Below are 24,908 nucleotides of genomic sequence, written 5' to 3'. Positions count from 1 at the left end.
AGAATATTTCACAAGGCATGGAAGAATCCCACACAGTAAAGAAACACTGATTTCAATAAAAGTGGCATAGGTGGCAGTTGAGAGTCAGTGTGTGATTTTCTCTAATAGAGGACGTTATCCTTGTTATCCCTCAAGGACATGTGATCTGCCAAAAAGAACTGAGAATATGACTTGCATCAAGTCCTTTCTGAAGTATCCTTAGAAATATCTATAATGCTGGAACCTAAGAGTATTTCTCATTATATAAGCCTGTGTTTTTATACCATGATTCAGTACAGCTGACAAACAAGTTCAACTCTCAGAATGAAAAAGCTAAGACTATTAAGACTAAATTTAGAAAACTGCCAGAGCTGCATCCATGCTTACATGCTTCGTGCATGTCTGTGCACCCCAGTGGTAACTTCCTTCTACAGAACACATCACATTGATGAGGAGCATTTGTGAATACTAGGGGAGTAGAAAGGGTTCTTGTACGACAACAGGTGTTCAGCCCCCTATGCCCTCTCTGTCTTATTGCCATCAGACAGGATGTCTCGCTGAACTGGAAGCTTGCTGTGTGGATAGACTGACTGGCCAGTGAGCAGCCCAGATCCACCATCTCCCCTGACCCAGCTGAAGGCACAGCAACCCTCAGCCTTACCCACATTTTAGAGATTCCAGCTTGGGGTCTCATGCTCACATACTACGCCTTCTTATCTACCTGGCCATCCCCCTGGTCTGAGTGAGCATTGTTTAACAAAATAATTGTGCATTTTTTTTTGTTTTGTCTTAGTGCTCATAGCTCAGCCTTTTCCTGTTCAATAATGGTGATAATAATTGCCAATGAGATAATAGAGTCTCTAAAGGGGTTATTAAGTCTTTCTTGGTCATTTCTACCTTTTTAGTGGTTCTATCACAGGCTTCTTGCATGAAAATGCTGATACCAGAGATCAACAGCACATACCATCAATAAATAAATATTAAAATGTTTGTCTTATCAGTACTCATGGCTCCAACGAATTGACAAGAAAAGAACATTATTTTTATTCCATTTGTTTGTTCTTGCAGGATGTCTGTGCCACTATACATCTGTAGTTGAAAATGCAATTGTTTTTATATTGCAGTTCTCCTTAATTGTGTTTAAAAAATTCTTTATTCAAAACATCACAATATGTGTTCTTCGGGTCTTCTAAGAAGGAAGCATGTCATTGATTTTGACAGGAACTCCAATACATACATCCATGAATTTAAATTTAATTGTTTTTCCTTAGAAGTACATTTTATAAGCACAGCAAAACCATAAAAAAATCAAGAATAAATAAAGTTTTATTATTGAAAAATACCACATGATGTGTATGTAAGCACAGCGAGTCAAGGACATGAGATTTTATGATCTAATGCATCTAAGTTTTGCCTTATCAGAACTCATAAACTTTACATTTATTCCACCCAGTTTTAGAATGAAATTAGTGTTGTCTTTATCACCATTTTATGGAAATTCCTCTCCACTTCCTGTTTTCGGTCAGTGCCTAGATTCAAAAGTATGTTTGGTGAATATCTGAATAATGAATTAATGAATTGTAGCTCAGAAGAGCAACTTAAACTTTTGTTTTAAAAATCAAAGAGATGCAGCCTTCCTTGTAGAGGATGACAAGATGCCCAGAAAAACTCAGAGGTTCCAAGCTTTATACAAGTAAAATCTAGCTTGGATCAGCTCAGAGTTTATGACTGTGGAAGTCTTTCAGATAATTCCAGAGAACTTAGATCAATGCTACTCGGTATGAAGTTTTGCCATCTTGGAAACACAGTGTTTACATGGCCCATACAGTGTCCTCTAGACACATAAAGTTGTGGAACACTTGGAATATGGCTACCAACTAAGACATTGCATTCTTTGAGTTATATAAATTGAATTAATGCTCTGTGAGATAGCTGGGCACACTGGTAAGTATCACTCTAGGAGTTCTCTGTAATGGGAGAGACATGCAGAAGCCAACAGGAAGCCAAACCCCTAGCCTCCAAGAAAGAAGTAAAGAAGGGAGTTTTCTTTATCTTATCCTGTGTCCCTTCGGTGACTACCTATGCAGCCACATTGCACATCAGGTACCATGCCAACACCACTCCATTATGATGGATGCAAGGACTTACAAAGTTTGCCACTCAGGAACATTTCCTGAAAATGTGCATAATGAGTACTCCAGCTGGGAGAGAAATCAGCCAAATAAGCACAGATATAAAAAGTTTTCAGCTACTGATGAAGCAAGTGACAGTATTGTTCAAATACGGCTTGTACACAGAGATGGAACAATGCGCGTGGCAAATGTGCTGAGTTTAGAAACAGGGGGAAACTGTGACTGTTAGTGCTTAACATACTAAGTGGGGTTTCACTTTAAATCCTTTACACTGAGCTATACCAAAGAGTCTTCCTACTGGATATTCCAACACACAATGAAAAGGTGGCATGCCCAGGGGACTTCATTCCAATTTATTTTATTTTTGAATATAAAGGTATATCATATTTTTAAATTGTTTTGTAATGTATTTTTGGTGTTGATTCTTGTAACACTGTGAGTTTACAATCACAATTTTTCTTCAGTCAACTGGTATAAAAAATACGTGGACCTAATTTAACTTCATTTTATAGTTAAGAATAGGGGCAATCAGGACTTGACATTTTCTTCAGAAATGGCTGCTGTGCTTTTTCTTCATGAATGTTCTCTTCCTCTACTAATGGTGATAATGAATGTGCCAACCACAGTGAAGGAATGTCATGATGCTCATCACATCACGTCATGTACATGATGAGCTACACTGTGGTGCTGACACATACTGGCATGTACTATATAGTTTTTCTTTTTTTTTAACCTTTTTTTTATTTTATTTTTTTAATTTATTCATATCACATCTCAATGGTTATCCCACCCCTTGTATACTCCCATTCTTCCCTCCCTTCCATTTTCCCCTTACTCCCCTCCCCTATGACTGTGACTGAGGGGGACCTCCTCCCCCTTTATATGCTTATAGGGTATCAAGTCTTTACTTGGTATTTCTTACTGGAGAACTTTTTCTTTGGGTGTTGTATTTCCTTTGTTGGTCAATCTATGACTGAAATTATAACCTCCTTTTACAACCTTAGGTCATGTCCAAATAAAATTTGAAATTGCAAATATGCATGTCCTCATTTTTGCTCATGCAGACAACCCCAACTCAATTCGGTGGGTCATAAAGATAAAAAAAGACAAGAGCAGGAATGGGATTGTAAAAGAAGGATTTGGTGGAAGAGAGAGGGAATGGAGGGATAGGAGAATAGTGGCAAAGGCTTTGATCAAAGAAACTTATACGTAGAAAGGATATCAAGGCCAGTTGGTATCCATGGGAGGTTTCCCCTTCTCTGAGGAGAAAGAGAGGACAGGATGGGTGAGGGAAGGGGAGAGAGAGGGACTGAGAAGAGAGGAGGGAGGGGAATTTAATTAAGTAATAAAAAACAAATAGATTAAATATATAAAATTTTAAAAACCAAGAAGATACAAAATCCAAGAGCAAATATTTAACAGAAAAGAATGTGCAGGTGACATATTAGAACTTGAAATCACGTTCTATATAACTAGTTAGAAAAGCAGAACTATTTAAAACTAAAAAGTAGTTTCATCACAACTAGATGGCTAGTTAGCCGACTAGAAAGGCTAAGAGAAAAAATACCACCTACTAAACACACAAGACTGGGTACACAGGAAAACCCATTTCCTTGTATGTTTCCCAAGTAAAGACATTAATGAAAAGGCAAAAATAAAATACAGTTATACAGAAATTATTCCAAAGGATGCAGTATTAAGTGCCATTGCTGTGTGGCCAGAGTATATTTATGTCAACTACAGAGACTAGGGCCCCAGTAGGCAATAATATGACATGGGATCTTGATAATATGTGTGGCCTGTCATGGAATAAATTATTATTCTGTTGGTCAGGAGTACAGTGTAATCATTTAAATCTCAATTTTTTTTTTTGCTCTTTTATTTTGTTTTTTAATGTTTATTTTCTACTTTATCACAGCAAATTTTAAGCATGGTGTTATTTGCTGAGTAATATTTGTTAATAAAGCTTACAGATGGCTCAATTTCATAGTTTTTTAAAAGTTCAAATCATGATATCTATGTCAAACAGCTTTTATAATTCACTCCAATTAGCAAGATAGATTTTTAAACACATGCTGTATTTTATGATCAAATATGATTTTAATAGATAGTTGCTAATGGGAATTTCATAAATTGCACAAGGCTGCTCAGATAAGATTTTGGTGAAGAAGCCTATATTTCTGGCAGTTAGTTTCAGTAAGATTTGAGACTGTTTTGCATTATATTAATTTTGTCACTAGCTACTAGTATTAAGGTAATCAGCAAATTACATTGATATAATTAAGGGACAGAAAGTAAGTATTTTGTCATTACACTTAATTAATATAATAAATTCCCCTTAAGAGTTTTCCTGATTTAATGTTTCTTAAGGAACGTAATCAAATGCAATTACTGAAAATGTATGTTTGCTGAGAATTTAGGAGTGCTAACTAGGTTTCATGTGGGGATTTATTGAGTGTTCAAATAATTATTACACAATAAGCTTATTATGTTGTGTTTCCCATTTTAGATATTGTTTAGAAATTATCCTGAAAACACTTGTATGCAGGATCAGTCTTCAAGGGTTTGGAAAGTACTTAAAAATATCAATAGTTCTGGAAAACTCAAAGTAATTTTTAAAAGGGCATAAAGTATAAAAATAGACTTTTATTATGCATTCTGCATTTAAACAGATAATTATTTTCACTCACATCAAAAAGTGAAAATTTAAAAATCCAGTTGCATTTAGTTGGTAGACTGAGGTACATAACATTTCTGTAAAAATATACATGTGTGCCAAATTTTACAAAATTAGTTTACAGCTGTATACATCAAACAAAAGTGCTTTCTCAAATGAAGATGGAGACCACAGGCAGAGACGGCAGGAGGCCATGAATTTAGCCTAGGTACTAGTCCTCCGAGAAAAAGCCTAGAATTTTTAATTACTTTTAACATATACATTTATATTATTACCATGAATAAAATAAACTACATACATCAGGAAGAACCATGAGACAATCAGGAGTTATATAAATGTTATATTCATAGTGATTTGGCTATTTGTATTTGTCATACTTGAAGTAAATATCTTTCCTATCTTGTTGGGTCTAAATTTCTAAATGAAAATCAATATCTATCATATCTCTTCTGTATTAATTTAAAACATCTATCTTTATCTAAAAACATCTTAACCTCTAACCACCTAAGCTTAATTGTAAGACTAAACTATCTGGTCTTCAACCCCATCAGAGACTTCAGAAGGGATAAAACTTTATAAGTTATTATTAGTCTTAGACAAAGAGAAAACTAGGTTGGACTCAGGGACGTCTTTCTTGTCCTTTATCTTTCTTTTGCAGGTAAAGAGTTAGGAGGTGAAAGGAAAGAAAGGAGGATATAGAAATACTGAGGGAGGATACAACAAAATGCAGATTATTGAATCTACTCAACTCAAGGCCTTAATTGCTATTCACAAATAAGATTATTTTTAATTCATTGGTACAGAATTTTGGATATTGATACAAATCATGGTCTTGTCAAAAACTAGTATAATTTTATTATAAGAATATATATCCTACATCTAACAGAAAATTATGACTCTATAGTTATGTAAGGTACAATAGTCTTTAAATAAGGTCTTCAAAAGCCTCAGAGACCTATAGAATATGGCATTTAAAGATGTTTTTTATTATTCTAAAGATTCTTTGACAAGACAAGTTAACTCCTGGCAGCACCCAGCCTACCTCAAAGATGATGATCAACATCAAAGAACCTCCTTATGGAGTTGGCTTCAAATGTGGCAAACAAGCCACTAGGTAAAATGTCCTTGTTTCCTCTACAGACAGAGTCCTGCCTAAACTGGCAAGCTTAGATGCAGGTGGAGTCGACGACCAGACTCTGCCAAGACAGGGTAAGCAAGTCCTCAATAGTTACTGCCTCACAAATATGTCTGCCAGATATACTGGGCCAGAAAGCTGAAGATGATGCTTCAACATTATAGAGAGTGTTGGGTGATTGTTCCAGCAGTCTTGGTTTTTTTTTTATTTATTTATTTTTCATTTTGGAAGCTGCTAACCTGCACTTCTGGTTCAAGCCTAGAATTTCAATGCACAGGTGACCACGGATCTGGAAAGAAGTGTTCAGACAGATCTGGATCTTTCTGGAAGTAAGTCCCAACTAAGTAGCTGTGAATTAGGAACTAGGGGTTCACATCCCCTTGGTTCAGGGAAGTGTAGAGGAGGAGCATCTTCTCAGTCAGACCTTATCTTCTCCACCAGTTGCTTAACTGAAACGTAAGTTTAAATTAAGCAATTGATATTACAAGTTCCGAATTCAGAATGTTTTTTCAAGAACCCCAAGCAAAGAAAACATGACCAAGTTGATGAAGCTCTCTACAGGGACACATGGAACTATTCCTCAAGCAGAGGTTTTTGTTACAGGTCACTTTGAATGCCACAAGAGACAAAAGCTAACAAAATAACTAACTCTTTGCAGGTTGAATTTCTCCCAACACACACACGTATGCTCACACACACACACACACATACACACAGAGAGAGAGAGACAGACAGACAGACAAACACACACACACGAAAGCTAGATGGCAATGGGCTAAAGTTAGAAACAGGTGTAAAAAGATGGAAGCAATCCTCTCCAAAGGAGGAGAGCAGAAGACCAAGTAAATGAAAAAATTTCTCTCTGTCCCAAAGCTGATCTATATTATCCAGATCACACTGTTTAAAACACTGCAGGTTAAGAGAATGTCTTGACAATGTTTTGGGTAGTTTGCTGCAGTTACTATGACTTCAAAATAATTTTTCATAGCACGATGGATTATTGATTTCATTGGAATACATTAACTCAGCATAAAGCCATACTTCTTTCTTTACATAATTTTGCTTCAATTATTAACCTAAAAATGACATTAAAAACTATTTCTGAGTTGTTCTCAGTACTGCATATGGCCAGCACTTCCTCCATATAGCTTATTTCCTGTCTTATTGCTGTATTTGGCCACATTATTTACTGTTTTTGTCTTTTCGTGCTGAACATCTATTACACTTATAATGAGGAAAAGTCCTAAGACTGTAACACCAGCTTTTACTTTTGGCTACTCACCCCTTTCTGTTTCTGGCTGGCTTCTTTCTCTTCTATTTCCCAGTTGCCACAACCATTCTTACTGTCTGTGTCATCCACCTGCTGAAATGCTACCCTCTGCAGTGTGCAGCCACGTTGCCCTCTTATGGCTCGTGTTTTGGAGGCAATGTCTGTGCTCATAACATGAAATATGCTGATGAGTCCTGGCACTTGCTAGGTTGATGATCCCCTGCCAACATCAATTGGCAGTCACCACTTCTCTCTATCCTCCCAAATGGCTCTGCTTGAGTCCCCGTGCTGGCTGAAACTGTCATTTTCATGAAGCCCCCATTGTTGCAAATTAGCTGTTGCTGGCAGAAGTTTGTGGGCAGTTTCCAAGCATTAATTTATGATCTGTGCATGTATTTTCTCCATTCAAATCAACAAAGAGCATGTCTGCATCATTATCTAAGGGTTGGGTCATTAGAATAAAACTAACCTGTGTTGATTTCTAGCAGTTGCTTCTACTTTTCTTTCTTTCTTTCTTTTTTTTTTTTTTTTTTTTTTTTTTTTTTTTTTTTTTTTTTTTTTCGAGACAGGGTTTCTCTGTGTAGCCTTGGCTGTCCTGAACTTGCTTTGTAGGCCAGGCTGGCCTTGAAATCACATCCTCCTACCTCTGCCTGGGATTAAAGGTGTGCGCCACCATGCCCGGCCCCCTGCTTCTACTTTTCGATCTTCTCATCAAAGGGTAAATACTTGAAAAACTGATGAAGTCAAGATGCAAACATTATTTTTTTATTTCAAAATCTAGAACAGTTAAAATATTGTAGTAAGTAAAAACTGAGTTATTAGTTTTTTTTTTTCTTTTAACAACTTAGGTAAAACCATTTGTTTTACTGCTTATTAAACAGTTTGTTTAAGGCAACATGGGATAAACTTGTTTGTCCTATCCTTTCTATCCCCAGTCCCAGCCTGTTTTTTTTTTCAGCCATGCAGTAGCAGTTGACAAAATGCAATATTGATGAGAACTCTAGAAAAGTACAACTATTAAATGAAAAAACTGTGTCAGAATTCATCACCTCAGACTATCAGCTCAGTAATTCTTAGGAAAGTTCTGGATTCTACAGAGCATCTGAAGTCAAAACAACTATTAATGTTAGAACTCAAATTGCAATAAACACACACACAAACACACACACACACACACACACACACACACACACACACACGGATCTCATTTTTACGCACATACAAACATACGTTTGAAAATTCTAGAAAACACTTGAATTATTTTCATTTAGTTCACTCACTAAGTTTGATGAACCAAGTTATGTTTCAAATATTATGAACGTAGTTCTGAACAAATTAGGCAGCTTTCAGAGCTCATATTCTGACAAGGAGCTTCATGATAGTCTTGGTGTTGGAAAATGTGCTAGGCTATTTTGCATTATTATAATGAAACATTTGAGTCTGGACAACTTAAAGAAGAAAAGATTCTTCTTAGCTCATGCTTTTGGAGGTTCACAGACCTGTAGCTGGTGATAGTGTCTTGCAGGCAGATTCCACAGGTGGATTAGGGAATCACAGGCAGTTTGGCTTCTGGTCTTTCTCTCTCTCTTCTTTCATGGTCATAGGAGTTCATTACAGGGAGTTCATATTGATGGCTTTATCAAACTTTCATCATCTCCTAGTAGGCCAACACCTAACAAGATTACACCTTAATAACATTAATTGTTAAATATTTTATAATGAGGTTTAAACCATTGTGGCTATATCCCCATATCCAAACCATAGATACCAGAATGGAAAAAAAAAATATATTACAGAGGTACAAAGAAAATCATCTGATAGTACTTCTTGGTTTGTTGAGACTGTGCTGGTGCTTTACTACACTACACCTGGCAGATTACCTACATGTTTCCAAATCACACAATCCAGTCTATCCAAATAAGCATGAGGGTGGATGACCAGGAAGCTGAGTGTTTTCAGCTCATGGTTTTCAAAGTAAGAAAACAGTTTCTATTAATAAATCATCTCGATGAAGATAAACATTGTATTTTCAAGTTGCCAAATGCTATGTGAATCAGGAGACAATAAATTTAAAAGAGGGGACATCCTGTAATTCTGTTCAGTGTATCTCACAGTTATCCAAACAAATGTCTTAAATAAACATCCTGTCTCATTTGAGGTTGCTTTGTGAAAACCATAATTTTCCCCAATGTTCTTTAGCATTTTTTAAATAATGGAGTTTGCCTTCTGGATGTGAATAATAATCAAAGCATACAAGAGTGTAATTCCTTAGGCATACGCCACGTAATGAGAAACAGCTTCCTATATTCCCAAGCTATGAGAGAAATAGTCAAGTTTTTGCAGGTGTAAGTCACTCCTGCCAATTTTAAATGAAGCCCATTTGAAGGCTAGGCTATATATAGATCACTCTTAGAACAGTTAGCTGTAATCTCTGGATAGAGGAGTAAATCGCCAATGCAAGACTTTGTAAATGTTGTCATTACACACAAAACAGTATGATGTGTCTTATACAAATAATCTGGCTGCATGAGTGCATGGTGTCTAAGTTATTGGGACCGGACACAAATGTCCATATGTAATAGGTCTACTTTTAAACTCTAGATTTCTGTTAATTCTCATGTGGCAATTGATGGAAAACCCAGAAAATAATATGTCAAAAAGTAATGATGCACATATTAAATTTAAACGTATTTTAACTCCAAGATTGCTCAAACATTGGCTATACATACCTGTGTGGTTTGTATACAAAGGAAGCATTATTTTGTAATTCTAATATATTGTTAATATAATATAATTTCTTTTACAGCTGTTAATGGCTAAAGAAGCATCTTTGAAAGCAATCTTTTTATGTGTGGCTCACTGTGCTTTACTTAATGACAACTTCAGTTTCTTCTCCCCCCCCCCTTTTTTTTAAAGAAAAATGCTTTATTCGGTCTTACATAAAATTTTTTAAAATTATTTTTCTTTTTTTATGGTTGCTTTACATGCACATATGTATGTGTACTGGATGCAGGACATGTATCCAAGAGGCCAATAGCAATTGAGATATAATATGAATGATTTTATTTTTCAAAAAAAAAAAAAACTAAACTAAAAGAGGGCTGGAGAGGTGCCTCAGTGCTTGAGAGCAGTGGCTACTCTTGTAAAGAACCTAAGATTATATTCCCAGCTACCAGAAGGCAACTTAGTCTGTAGTTATTGGTCCAGAGTTTCTTCTCTTTTATTTGTTAGAGGAAAAAAAAAAAAATAGAAGGCCACTGTTGTTGTGCGACATGTCACCAGAGGTCCTTCAGTTTGCTGTAAATGAAAAGACTCTGTCTATCAGTAGGCCTACGACGGAGACAACTGGCTGTGGTCCCCACTGCTTGTTTTAGAATTCTTTTTGTTGCAGAAACATCTGGACAGGAAATAAGAAAGTTCAATGGATTTCCTAGTGTAACTCTCAAGGGACTCTTCTGGCTAATGCACAGCCCCTTACAGCAGGAATCTTAGAAGTCACGGTTTCTGCTTGCTGCACTAGGGGCAGTAGACTGTGGGCTGTGGGATATGGGAGAATTAGGTAGATTTGAAGGCAGTGTCCTGAAGTTCAAACTGGGCAGTAAGGGTGCCTCTCTATAGATCAAAGCAGGAAAAGAAATGGCATTTCATGTATCAGCTAAACCAAAGTGTCTTTATCTGTGAAGATAATTTGTAGAAAGAATGTAACTTATGAATTTTAGGGGTGAAGTCATGGAGTAATGAGGAAATAATGAAGGTGCTTTATGAGTGTATTCTTCCTAGAATAGTCTGACTGGAAAGAAACAATGGGCATCAGTGGCTGCGTGGCTGAGGACTAAAAAACACAATAATGTACCTATTAAATTTAAATATATTTTAACTCCAAGCTTGCTAAAAAAAACATTGGCTATACATGACTGTATGGTTTATATACAAAACAAACATTATTTTGTAACTCTAATGTATTATTCATATAAAACAATTTCTTTTACAGTTTAGTCGCTGTTTAGTTCCCTTCCCCCAGGTATATATTGTCTTAGTACATTTTCAGTTTTCCCAGGGTTTGGTGGGTAGTCAGAGACTTTTGGACAGCCAGAAGTTTCAGCTGGAGACAAGTACCTAGCTATGATGAATCTTTAGGGCGACTGATTTGGATTATGTTGCTAAGAGGACACAGTGTGTTCCTTACACAAGAAAAGAACAGTATGACTTGTAATGAAAAGTCAGAGAGTGCAAATGTGCTCAGGAGGAGTCTGCAGACTCTGAAGATGACTTAGGCGACTATGAAGGGGAACACATTTCTGTCACCAGCTGTTATTAATCATGCCTCCACCCAAGATGACACGTATTTGGTGTCTATTCTAGCAAAGAGGTTCAACTGCCTAAATTCAGCACCCTCTGTCTTCTGTGGTAATATTATCCGAATAGTTTCTCTAACGGAGGGACTTGTGCCTATTCTTGGGCCATGTGACTTAGATGAGGCTGAATTTCACACAGTAAGAGTCAAAGAGTAATTTATTTGTGGTCAACTCAGTCATTAAGTATAATTTAGGCATGAAAGAATTAATAAATAATATACGTACACATTTGTTCCCAAACTTTTCTTAAATCATTGTGTCTGTGTCAGGTTTTTTTTTTTTTTTTTTTTTTTTTTTTTGCTAAATGGCGGTCTTTATTGAAGTTACATATGGCCCTGGGACTTTCATTAACCACACGAGAGGAAAATTCTTCAAAGCAAACTATAATAAAAGCCACAATTCACACCTGAAAAAAAAAACAAGAAAGACAGATTCATGTTCAAAGAGCTAGTGAATCTTGTTTTAGCTAGTCTAGAAATTACTCTCTGGATATTTCAATATTAGGTGTCACTCAGTGCCTTACTATGCTTCAGGTGGGGGGCTATGGTGCATCTTATACTTGTAAGAATTATTACTATAAAATGTAATGAGTACAAGAAATATATTAAAACGGTACACAATGCCACTAAAGAGACACAAACCAAGACAAACTGAAAATTGGGAATGGGAATAAGAAGAAGGTATGGTGGGCAGGTCAATGCTTACAGGAAAGGAAGGCCCAAAAATAACTCTTTTTTAGAATTTATCTTCTCTGATAAAAACACAAAATTATTGATACCCTATGAGAATATATAGGGGGACGTAATCCCCCTCAGGAACAGTCATAGGGGAGGGGAATAATGGGAAAATGGGGGGGGGGGAGGAATGGGAGGATACAAGGGATGGGGATGGGATAAACATTGAGATGTAACAAGAATAAATTAATAAAAAAAAAAAAAAAAAAAAAAAAAAAAAAGAAATAATAGCTGGAAAGTGAGAAGATTCCACCAAAGCTGCGTTGAATAGAAAGAGCGTGGAATTCTATATGTGTGCTGGCTAGCTTTTATGTCAACTTGACACAAGCTAAAGTCATCTGGGAAGAATTTTAATCCAGAAAATGTTCCCATAGGATTGGCTTGTAGGAAAGCCTGTAGGGTGTTTTCTGGGATAGATGATAGATGTGGGAGGGCCCAGATGATGTGGTTAGTCCTACCTTCTAGGCTGGTTGCCCTGGGAACTATAAGAAAGCAGCTAAGCAAGTCATGGTGGCAAGCCTGTAAGTGACCTCTTCTTCAGTTCCTGCCTCCAGTTTCTACCTTGCATTCCTGTCCTGACTTCTCTAGATGATGGATTGCAAGCTGTAAATTGTATCAAATCCTTTCTTCCCCAAGTTGTTTGGGTATGGTGTTTATCAGAGCAATGGAAACACTCACTAAGGCAGTCTGCAAACCCTACCTAGACTCTGACTGCTTTCAAACCATGAATTTTGTATAAAATACAGCAACTATGCTAACGAAAAGTATGCACTCAGTGTATACAAATGAGTGCTTCTGAAACACATAAAATATAGAATGATTTTCTCACTAGCAATTGATAAAAGACCTGCAGTGAAATATGAGATTTATTTATGTTTTTGCTGAGCTATATATTTATTTATTTTTCTGAGACAGTCTTACAATGTTGTCAAGGATGGTGTTGGTGTCCTCCTGTCCCTCCCATCAGAGATCTGTGACTGTAGACATGTATCACCATTCCCAGCTGAATTACTTTTTAACAATGAATTACTCCTTAAAATATCTGTTATCATCTAAGGAAAATATGCTTTCCATGGAGAGGTAACAAATGGGGGCGGGGGGGCTAACCCTTAAATGTTTTTCTCCAACTGGGTTGCCTTGTCTAGCCTTGATGTGACGGTATGTGCCTAGTCTTATTGTAGCTTGTTATGCCATGTTTGGTTGATGTCTCTGAGAGGTCTGCTCTTTTCTGAAGGGAAATGGCAGAAGAATGAATCTGGAGGAGAGGGGAAGTATGGAGAGGGATCTTGGAGGAGAGGAGAGAGTAGAAACTTTGGTTAGGTTGTAATATATAAAAGAGAAATGAATGAATGAATGAATGAATGAATAAAATATATAGAAATATGAAAATTTTTTGAAAGACAAATGTGATTTTATTGAGAAGACATATGAGCTATCTGAGAGTCTTTCTGTGCCTAGGACCAAGGGTGTGCCCAGGACATGAGGCTTTCCGTCCTAAGGCCAAGGAATGCAGAGCAGGATTGCGTGACATGATCTGTACCTATCAGATATCTGGCATGTCTATCAGTCACCTTGAAGTAGGTCAGAAATTTCTTAGACCAAGCAAGATGATGAAACTTTAAAAAACCCAGAAGTCAAGACATTTAGTAAGCTTAGGAGTTCATAAAGTTATGGAATTTATAAGCTCCAACACCAAGGCTTAATATGCAATAAACAATTGGTAGGGAGAGGTCTCTTCAGTGGAAGTGTCTGTCATCTGGGCAGAGAGCTCAAGTGATGCAGCCTTCTGAATCACGGCCAGTGTGACAGCAGGGAGGACCTTTGCAGTAACTCATCTGCCTTTGAGTCACCATGCAAGTAAGTGCTCATTTATGCCCTTGTAAGTAACCCCCCCCAAAAAAGTCATTGGTTCTCAAAGCTCCACTTGGGTGGGGTCATATATTGACTTGTCACAATGCCCTGTCTGTGAAGAACAGTAATTTGTACCCATTCCCTCAGGAGAAGCCATGCAAGACATCATTTCTTTGGATATTTATGGGCTCCTTAAAGGGGAATTTTAAGAGTTGCTCACACGATTCCCTTTGTATAACCTATTTTTTTCTGAAGATATTGTACTGTACTCAACGCACTAGGGTGATGAGTTCATATCTGTTTTGTTTTTTATTTAATACAAAATATACCCCGCAGAATTGGCTGCATCATCTATAGATACACCTTCAAATTCTTTACTGCCTAGGAAAAGCTTTACAAACAAATAAAGGAGCAAAATTCACATGTCAGTACCTGTCAATTGATTTTTGTTATTTTTCAAACATTAAACTGATTGAAATTCATTTTGTTTTGGATTAGAAGACTACAAATAAAGTAATTATCCTGACTGAAGTTCGAGGTAGGGAGTGATTTTATTTTTTATTTTTTTAACACATTTTTATTGAAAAATAAAATAATTCATATTACATCTCATTTTCTATCCCATCCCCTACATCCTCCCATTCCTCCCTCCCTCCTACTTTCACCCCAATCCCCTTCCCTATGAGTGTGACTGAGGGGGACCTCCTCCCCCTGAATATGGTGCTAGGGTATCAAGTCTCTTCTTATTAGTCCGCTATCCTTCCTCTGAGTGCCATTGGGCCTCCCCAACAAAGGGACATGGCCAAATATGGGGCACTAGAGACCCTGTGAAAGTCAGTCCTCAGTCTCCACTTAACTGTGGAGAATGTTCTGTCCCTTGGCTAGATCTGGGTAGGGGTTTGATGATGACTGCATGTATTGTCCTTGGTTGGTGCCTTAGATCAAGCAGAACCCCCGGGCTCAGATCCACCCATCATAATGTTCCTCTTGTAGGTTTCTAGGACCCTCTGGATCCACCTACTTCCCTATCCCCTATATTTTTCTCACCTAGAGTTTCAATAGGATGTTCTCACCTCTATCCCACTTTCCTGGTAGGTGCAGACTTTCATGGGATCTGCCCCTTGGGCTAGTGTCCAGTTACAAGTGAGTATATACCATTTGAGTCTCTCTGCTTCTGGGTTAACTCACTCATTATGATCATTTCTAGCTCAATCCATTTGTCCACAAACTTCGGGAATTCCTTGCTTTTAATAGCTGAGTAGTATTCCATAGTGTAAATGTACCACAGTTTCTTTATCCATTCTTCTACTGAGGGACACTTAGGCTGTTTCCATGTTCTGGCTATTATGAATAAGGCTGCTATGAACATGGTTGAGCAAATTTTCTTGTTGTGTGCTGGAGCATCTTCTGGGTATATTCCAAGGAGTGGAATAGCTGGGTCTTGAGGAAGCCCTATTCCCATTTTTCTGAGATAGCACCAGATAGATTTCCAAAGTGGCTGTACTAGTTTGCATTCCCACCAGCAATGAAGGAGTGTTCCTCTCTCTCCACATCCTCACCAGCATGTGTTGTCACTTGAATGTTTGATTTTAGCCATTCTGATGAGTGTAAGATGGAATCTCAGAGTTGTTTTGATTTGCATTTCGGTAGGGAGTGATTTTAAAATATCTTAAAAGAATGAGGGGATGTCAAGTATAATCATTTTCTTATCCGCTAGCTTAAGAACATATTCTCAGCATTCCAGGACACAATGAGCTGAACAGTTGCAAAGGAGAACTACTGCACAGCACACTGGTTGGGAGACATGGAGACATAAGAGTCCTTCAGGCATTGGTGTAAGTCCAGCTGAACTCTTTATCATAGGTGTCAATGTCTGCCGGCTCAGTGCTCCTCTGAACCTCACATGGGTCATGTGAACAATGCAGATAAGAAACCTACTGCAATGCTACCAGTAACCAAAATAGCCCATCTCCGAGCTGCGGCAGTTTTTCTAGTCTTTGCAGCATACCTACTGTTCCTACAAGCAATTTTAAACTCTTGGCAGAGCATCCCTGAAGAGGGAGTTTGGAAGATACATACTACACCAGTTCCTTTGAGCAGTGACCAGTTGGCTTCAGTACATCCCTGCCTCTCTCAAAAGATGTTTGCTGGTTTTAAATTATGCAGTAGACAAGAAGTAATTGGCAGGATAGCTGACACAAAACAAATGTTCAATCGAAGGGGACTTAATGAGGACCGACTTTGTGCAATACAGCAGGTTGGCCTACCTGTTTTGAAGCTCTTGTGCTTGTATTGAAAGCATCCAGGAGGAGCACTAAGAGGTGAATCTTCCAATCCATTTCCACTCCACTGCAGTGAGTGTGCTACGTACACATGAGCAAACTAGAGAACTTCGCAAGTCTGTGAAGAGGGAGGAAAATTCTTGCCAGTAACAATATTGACCACTGACTAAAAACACCCAATGAGCATGGAGATGAAACTCCCATTTTTCTTTTTATAACACATTTTTTTTACAAGTTTGACATATGGCAAACTGCTTCTTATATTGTACTAGCTAATTTATCTTTTGCAATGACCTCATAAAGTTATTCTATTAGTTGTAACTGTTTAGCTTCGACCTATGTGTGTAGACTAGCCATTTTTCTGTTTGTCCACATCTTTCTTACGCTGTCAGCACTGTGAGTCCTGGGAGCCCGCCCCATTCCAGGTATTGGAAAGTAATAACTCACATCCTACAGGTAGGCCTGCACCTCTTCATTATGTTGGTCTGACAATAAATGAAAACAATGACTTCACAAACAGGTTAGGAAATGCCAAGCATGATACTGACAGCTAGGAAGCAAGGCAGAGGGTGTCTCTGAAAGTTCAAAGCCAGCCTTGTATACACAGTGGGTTCTGGGCCAGCAAGATTATGCATTGAGACTCTGTGTCAACAAACAAGGAAATAAACAAATTAAAAAACAAAACAAAAGCAAAAAATGAAGCAACAACAACAACAAAAACCTCTGATCACCAAGAAAACAAAACAAAAGCAAGTAATAACAAAACAAAAAAGTAAACAAAATAAAATACTAAGTATAGGCTAGTTTTGATATTATGTTAATGAAGCATACTGTTGCAAAGGAAGGAAATTATAAAAATTACAAATAATCCATGTCACCATATTATTTATATGTCATTATTGATGGTAAATGCAAATTTTTATAAATATCTAACAGGTGCAAGGAACATCTTGGAAAATGTATATATTAATTTTATCAATTCAAGCAGTCCTACTATCTCAAATTTATGTATTTGAGTATTTTATTCAGTTAGTACAGAAACTATCTTTAGTTTAACTCATTATTCTCCATATTCATATTAAATTGAATATGTACTATTTTGTTAGTGAGAATTTTGATAATTGCCTTTAGTAGTCTCTTTTTCTATTTTAATGTTCACTATTTTTTTAAGGTACTTACATCCATATTAACTAATACATAAATCCTATATACTTTAGCAGCTCAGGTACAGTGTAAATAAGTCTTTAAAATACTTTATTGGCAGCTAAGATTGTATTATTCTTAAGAAAAGGTTGACTGTGAAAGCAGTGTAAATAAACACACTATTCCCTCGTGGTGTACAGAGCAAGCCATGTCCATGAAGGTCCTTGGCATGAAGCTGTAAGATCAAGTACATTCAGCTACAATAGAGTTTTCGTTTGCATAGTCTATTCCAGGATGTCCTGGCTGTGGACAAGATGCAGTCCCTGCTAATGCTAGTACTAGCCACACTTTCTCTCACATCTCCCTTTGTCTCTCCTTATCTGACCTCTTTCATCTACTGAATTAAAGCAACAGAAATATCCTGTGTTCCTTATCTTCCAGGCCGAACCCACAGGACTTGGCCAGCCAGCCTCTTCTTTGGAGTGATTTACTACACTAGTCTCCGTTCTTTATCAGTGACTTCACTATGAAGCTCCCCCTCCACCCAGCATGGCAAAAGAAGGCTGTTCCATTCAAGAACTCTCACTAAAACAAGAGTCAAAGCCCTCACTCTGCCTCACACTGCGAAATGAGATAGGAAGAGAGAATTACTGGAGCCTTGAAAGATGGTATAAAGTGCTCAAGATTTCCCGAATTCCAGTCATAGTGCTGAAATGCCATTCTTTGATTATGTATGAATTATCACTTCTGTAGAGGAGAACTGGAGACACTCATCCAGTATAATGCTTTCTCTGTGACAAGATCTAATGGCTCCCACATCCCACCAGGTCCTGCATTAGACCTCCCCAATGGAGCACAAATGGTCCTTTATCCTAGCCTTCAAGATGGGGTGATTGTCCAAGGGCCCTTGAGGTCTTCTAGGTAGCCTGTAAAATTTAAACATGTAGGTGGCAAGGAAATTGTCTAATTCATCAAAAGGAAACAAAGACTAAAATTTGATTTTAAGAAATGAGTGGTTCTGCCAAACTTTTAACACTTTAGCTTTCGCCGAAGGCTGCTGAAGTCTAGGCAGTAAATTTTGTTTCTTCATGGCAACACACTACATACAGGGAACATAAATACACAGAAGCAGATTTGGAATATTTCCGTATCTATGGAAAATCATTCCTCTGTTCCAAAACTGAGGCGTGTAACATATGTGTGCACACATATGCTCACATATTATATAACTGTACCTTCCCAGAACAACGTGATAGAATTATGTGATTCTCTATTCTGTAGGACTTTTAACCATTAGTTTTATATTCTGCTGTGACAGAGCTAAAAACATTGAAAATAGGAACCAGGGAATTATCCCTATAATGATCCCAGTGCTACGAATATGAACATAATGTAGTAAGTATAACCATATAAAAACTTGATTATAATGGTATACAGGACTGTAATTATGTAATTATAATATGTTTAGAAATGCTGTTTTTCTGAGTATAAAAATGACTAGTGTTTATTGTCAAAACATACAAACTATTCCAACAATGCAAAATCTTATAAAATATGAAATAAAACCTACCAATAAATGTTTCAATCACTCTTAATAATGTGGTTTCACATATATCCTGAGATTTGATCCTGAATTTAAAATCAGCAGACCAGTATGTTTATTATTATTTAAGAACAAAATAAACGTATTCTACAAATAATGGTTTCCAAAGTTTTTGAAAAACCATGACTGAACATGCTTATACATACCTACCTCATTTATAAAACACACTATAAGTCAGAACATGTATTAGAAACACGCTATAAATCCATAGGAAACATATGATGTTTTCATTAATGCATAGATACCTGTCTAAATATTTAAGAAAAACATATCCCATTCCATTATGTGGCTAACATGCAAATTATTTATTTAATTCATATTATGACAACTTAAGGCACAAATGTTTTTGACTTACATTTAAAAGAAGGCATATGTGAAATTTTGATGCTATCAATTATACTCTCTAAAAGATTTTGAAAATATGTAAAAATGCTTCCTTCTATAGATTCTGCATGCCACCATGTATAACTCATTGAGTTTCTATTGTTATCTCATAAGTTATAAATACTCCAAATTCATTTTAGTATACCGGGTTGTATTTCTTATATCAGTACTAAATCTGGAGATGTTTAGTTTTATAAGGCAATTCTGGAGAATTGGTTCCTTTTCCTGAGGTAATGAGAGGAATCCGATACTCAAGAATAAGGCAAAAATAAGTATCTAGTTTTAAAAATATGAGCTCTCGCTGAATTGACTAATAACAACAATATTAAACTGACTTCCACTGAAAAGAAGCTTACATTTGATCAAAAATTTATATTGAATATTGGGTGGCTAGGATTTCGGCTCTACCATAAAAGAATATGTGAAATTAGAAAAGAAAGAAAAATGAATAAAAATTGGCAATCCATAGAAGCGAAAATGCATAAAACTTGAGAATTCAAAACAATAATAACATTAAACATATATAGCAAAACATCTACAGACTTAGAGCTAATAAGATACCTTGGGAGTTAAGAAGGACCTGCTGCTCATGCAGAGGACCTAAGATTGGTTCCGAACACCCATGTCAGCTGGCTCACAACTATCTGTAACTCCACCACCAGAGGATTTGATACCTCTTGCCCATTCTGGCATGAGCACACACATGAGTATACCCACATAGAGACAGACAGACAGACAGACAGACAGACAGACAGACAGACACACACACATGAACACATGCACACACACTGAAGATGCCTATGAATGAAAATCTGATACTTCTAGAGAAGAGAAGAAAAGAAGTTGCATAAATGAATTCTTATCTAAAGAATATGTAAAACATCTGTGTCCTGATGATGAATTTGTAAAAACATTCCCATAAATGGGTTTACTTTTGTACCCCTCCTATATCAAGTCACTGCTAATGATCAGCTCACGGGAAGTGTGATTTCTACGTAAGCATGGCAGTGGCTTCAAAGCACAGCTGCCAGGACACTGCTCCCACCATGGGAGAGTTCCAGAGTGCTAATCATCTTGGCTATTGGGACACTTCTCCTACATTCCATGTGTCCTGGAAAGGTGCCAATGTCAGCGACCCAGAATCAAATGCCTACAGTGAAAAATCCAGTAGAGAAACTAAAATTGTCTTTATGAAACCATCAAAGCAGAAAGAAACCAGGCAGCCGAAGACCAAATATGTGATGCTTACATAGATAAGCAGGTTGTGTTCTATCCCTTGGGAAACAGGAATGAAACAGACCTTTATCATGGCCACATCTCGCCATACAGACTCACCTGTTTTACTGTGAGAGATAGAAGCAAGCCATAGAGTGACTGTTGCACAGTAGGACAGTTTCTAATGTATTCATTCTGTATTAAATCCAGATATAGCTATTCTAGAGCAGGATAACCTTATTCAAGATGTTCATTTTCTGGCCTTACACTGGAAGGCTGCTCTGCATGGCATCAGCAGTGATGGAAAGAGAGTTAGGCAGAGTAGGGGAGCCAAGTGTGCTGTTTCAGTTCCAGGTATAAAAGACCACCTGTTTCCTAGTTATCAAAGTAGTTGAGTGGATCCTTTGCCATAGGCAAAATGATTCTTCATAGTGCAGAGAACAGAAAAGCAAGTGATAGTACTTATTATTCTGTGTGTTACTAGAACTCTCTTGCCTGTTTAGTTGATGTCTCTCAACTCAGGATGTAGACCTGGGACCCAGTGAGGTATACACCAGTTTAATTATGAAAAAAGACACCAAACCTTCTATGGTTTTCTATTACATATCATGATTTGAAATGACAACTTTTTCAGTAAAATGTTTGACTTGAATATTGTGTCCCGTAATAGTCACTGGAAACATTCACATGGGGATTTCTAGGTAATGAATTGATGATGAGTAAAACAGGAAATAAACATTTGTGTAAAAATGTCCAAGAGCCAGGCCTGAGCCCACACGGTTGTTTGGGGGAAGTTGCTAGAACCAAATCTATCTTTAGGAAATGACTAACACAAATTGAGGAGAGTAGATCTCCTATATGAAAAAAAAAACCCAGATATTTTAAAGAATCATTAAAATTGAGATGAGCTTCACATATTTAGGTTAATTTAAACAAATCCCTGCAAAGAGCTACTAAGTATTGCTTTCAGAATATTTCCAACTTTTGAGTTGACACGACTCCCTGAGCATTCAGTTAATGCTCTGAGAGATCTTGTATTAGGGTCATTTTCTTTTAGTTCAAGACTTAGTAGCAATAAAAGTGCCCTTGATGTAACACTAGTATTGGCATTTGTTTGTAGAAAACCAAGAGCCTTTTCTGACTGGGAATAGGATTCTTTGAAGGTGAAATATTGTGCTCACATGTTTCTCTTTAATTGAGTCTTTTTCATATCTCAAGAAGGATGACATAAAAAACTGTCAATGTCTGTGATGTGTTGAATCAATTTATGTTTGAAGACCAAGAAAATAAAATTCAGTTCATGGTGATTCACCTTCTATAATTAAAAATTCTTATTTCAAATAAGAATTAATCATAACATAGAAATACACTGGAAGTATGTGTAGATAATTGTAACGTAACACAATATTTTATGCAAGTATTGCATGCTAAGAAAAGCATTAAGAGCAGAAAAATTAAAACACTTGTCATAACAGAGGTTAAGGAAATTGGCCATGAAAATTTCAGAAATCATTAATTAAAACTCTTAAGACCTGCTCAAAAAGACTTGCTCAAAAGTTCCATGCCTGGAACATGAAACCTAGCTAACTTTTCAGTGCTCATGAAATTCTGGTTATTGGAGGACAATCTGTAAGTACTAGTTTGCTGTACCAGCATCCTCTCTGACAACAGTCTGTAACACTTATCGTTATACCCATGGATGCCTGTAGTCTCCACTTCTCATCAAGCAAACTTCTCTTTGCAACAGAAAGAGAGACCACTACAGAAACCCACAATCAAGCAAAATGCTGAGTTCTGGAGGCCAGTGCTAACAGATGTATCCAAACACACCCCAAATCTAAGGCTCAGAGAACATTGTGAAAGGGGCAGAAGACTGTAAGAGCCAGAGAATCATGGACTTTCTTGTGAAATGTGTCTCCTAGTAATGCCATAAGCTGTACTTGTAAAGTCTCACTAACATGCCTGCCCAAACAAATTCTGAACAAGGAGGACACCAACCACCAACTGACATACCAATCTGAATACGGAAAACCCATAACTCCTCAACCTTACACTAAGAACTACAGGCAGTTGAGGCAAGCTGGGAGCAGGAGAGATGGCCTTCTCCAGAACACCAATTAGTTGCCCAGTGCCAGACAATTAGAGTTGAAAACATAAACAAGTAACATTATATGGACTCTACAGGTTATATTTAGGAGTGCATATGTCCATAATAATGAATATATGCATACAACTGATAAAAACAGAGGTCAGAAATTTGAAAGATAGTGAGGAGGTGTGTGTGGAAGGGTAGGGAGGAAAGAAAGGGGAAAAGAAATGCTATAATTAAATAACAATCTCAAAAATAAACAAAAAGAAGGTAGTTTGAAATGGTTTGCAAACATGAAATTTGGCCTTGTGTGAATTTATGTTTCATGCACTTGTTTTCTGGGTCATAAATTCCTCTAATACAAGTTTGAGAAAAATCAACTGGCATCTTTTAAAAAAAATTTTAATTAATTTATTCCTGATACATCTCAATGGTTATCCCATCCCTTGTATCCTCCCATTCTTCCCTCCCTCCCATTTCCCCCTTATTCCCCTCCCCTATGACTGTTCCTGAGGGAAATTACCTCCCCCTGTATATGCTCATAGGGTATCAAGTCTCTTCTTGGTAACCTGCTATCCTTCCTCTGAGTGCCACCAGCCAAGGACAATACAGGCGGTAAACTTTAAACCCCTACTCAGATCTAGCCAATGGGCAGAACATTCTCCACAGTTGAGTGGAGAGTGGGATATGACTTTCACACATACTCTGGTGCCTCAACTGGCATCTTATAAAAAATTTCTCATGCTGGGAACACTATATTGACTTCATGGACCATATTGAAATAGCAGAACACTCAAGCTTCAGGCACCAGAGTGGCTGGAGTCATAGATATGCTTTGGCTTGTACCCTACCTGTCCATATGTACTGAACATATTTGAATATACATGTATATTTATTGGGATTTTATGTTTTTAATGTGTATGTGCAGGATATGTGCACATGTGTTTGAACCTCAGAGAGGCCTGAAGAGGGTGATAGATACCCTAGATCTCTAGTTACAAGCAATTGTGAGCTGTCAGACATGGGTTCTTGGATTTGTAGCTCAGGACCTCCAGAAGGACAAGAAGCACCTGTAAGCCTGTGCCTTCTCTCCAGTTCCACTGTGGTTGCTTATGGAGAAAATGTCTTGCCATGTTTCCAATGTGCTTATAAACCTTAGACCATTTCCTCTCAGTTTTCCCAGTGAGAACTGGGATTCCAAGCTTGAAGGATGTTTATTATTGGACTTCGCTTTAATTCTAAGAAAGGAAGTGACATGTTATTTAATCTCTACAGTGATCATTTATTTTTAAAAATAAATGTTATAAATACATCAAGCATTTAGAACACAGTTTACTCAGAAAAAAATTCTGCCACATCATTAGTAGATTATATCTTATTTAGAAAAGGAATCTGTTTGATGGTCAATGAAGGTATTTAGTTGTCAGATGCCTTCCTTTATGCCTTCACTGTATCATATTTAGCCACCAGAATGGAAACTAGCAATTTCATACCAAATTTTATTTCTTTACTAGACATTTGAAAAAAACTTTTCATGTGTTTGTACTTTACCTTTATTTCTTCCTGTTTATATTTTGTCACACACACACATACACACACACACAAACACACACAAACACGCACCCAAACAAGCATACACACTATAATTTTGTTTGGGTTTAGTTTCTTGCTTTTTCAAAACATGGTTTCTCTGTGTTCCTCTGGCTGTCCTGGAACTTGCTTTGTAGACAGGCTGCCTCTGCCTCAAGAGTGTTGGGATTAACTGTGTGCACCACGCTTCCTGAGCTACGATAAATTTTACCAATGAAGAAGTGATGCAATGGATTTGTAATGATCATAATACTTCTTATTTTCCACCCCTTTTAAAACACAATGTTTTAAAAAAGAATTGTGTTTCTAAAACCTCTTTGCTTTGTTGTCGTAAAGAAGTTTCAGATTTTACGTTGGTAAATCTATATTGAGATTGAATGCCACCTGTCTTTTTATAAGTCCTTATTCAAAGAAATACCCTCAGTTAGGATGGGTTTGGTTGATAATACATGTTTTATAATAAAAGTGA

This window comes from Acomys russatus, chromosome 15 (assembly GCF_903995435.1).
Source record: "Acomys russatus chromosome 15, mAcoRus1.1, whole genome shotgun sequence".
NCBI classification, from domain to species: domain Eukaryota; kingdom Metazoa; phylum Chordata; class Mammalia; order Rodentia; family Muridae; genus Acomys; species Acomys russatus.
This window is presented reverse-complemented; position numbering follows the sequence as displayed.